At 39.8% G+C, this 830-nt stretch overlaps 1 protein-coding gene across 1 annotated transcript in view; it reads left to right on the top strand.

The window, feature by feature from the left end:
- The window catches only part of MLYCD (malonyl-CoA decarboxylase), a gene marked incomplete at its 5' end in the record, with an annotated part of 23,885 nt that overhangs the window by 13,486 nt on the left and 9,569 nt on the right, over positions 1 to 830 (top strand). The window lies entirely within an intron of this gene.

The following is an 830-nucleotide window of genomic DNA, read 5'->3' as shown; positions in this document are numbered from 1 at the left end:
CTAAACCTGGAACGGGTTACCTGGCATTCACCATGTGAAGTGCTTCAGAAAATCAGTGAGTGAGTATTGAGGTTTTCATTTTCTCATATTTAGCCAAAAGTCATTCTCCATTTACATGTACATTTTATTTCAAGCCTAATGAAACCAAACATAGTATTTATAAACATTGTGGCTGTTGTCACGCATGGATAGAAACTGATCAGTATGTCAGTAACCTGGGGTCTTACTTATGTCCTCATATTTAAAGCAAACTGGCCCACTTTATAGCTTCCCAAGCCCCCATGATCAGAGTTGTACAAACTCACTGGACCAAGTCTGCATTAGTAATCAAAACAGTATTTCATTCATCTAATTGTTAAAATTTCTCCGTTGGATAAAATCTCTAACTGAACTATATTGTGCATAGTTACAACACATCCAGGACACAGTGTTCTTACCACATTCCATGCCGTCCTATGGAATCTAAGGCTTGAGAAGTGTCCTGCTGATTGAAGTGTAACAAACTCATACAGCTGATAGTGCCTGCTGCCATTTCGTGTGCCGAAAACAAAATAGTGGTTGGATGGGGTTGCAGGACGAATGGACCCGAGAGATGGGTGTCTGTGGACTGAAGCCACTTTCAAACTGCAGGGACCAAAGGAAAGACACAACAGAGTGTTCCAGGATGAAGTATTTGAGTAGCTTTTGCGTAAAATCTGTGGCATAAGAGCTTCCCGGGAGCCTCACAAACTTAAAGTGGGTATTAAGAATTAGAGCATCATTGTGTATGTAAAATGGTTATTAATTGTATTCCTCTCAGTGCTGTTTCACATTAAAATGATTTTCTTTGA

The sequence above is a fragment of the Galeopterus variegatus genome, unplaced genomic scaffold (genome assembly GCF_000696425.1).
Source record: "Galeopterus variegatus unplaced genomic scaffold, G_variegatus-3.0.2 Scaffold197, whole genome shotgun sequence".
Taxonomy (NCBI): Eukaryota; Metazoa; Chordata; class Mammalia; order Dermoptera; family Cynocephalidae; genus Galeopterus; species Galeopterus variegatus.
The sequence above is the reverse complement of the archived record's forward strand: the minus strand, read 5'-3'. Positions and strand labels throughout refer to the sequence as shown.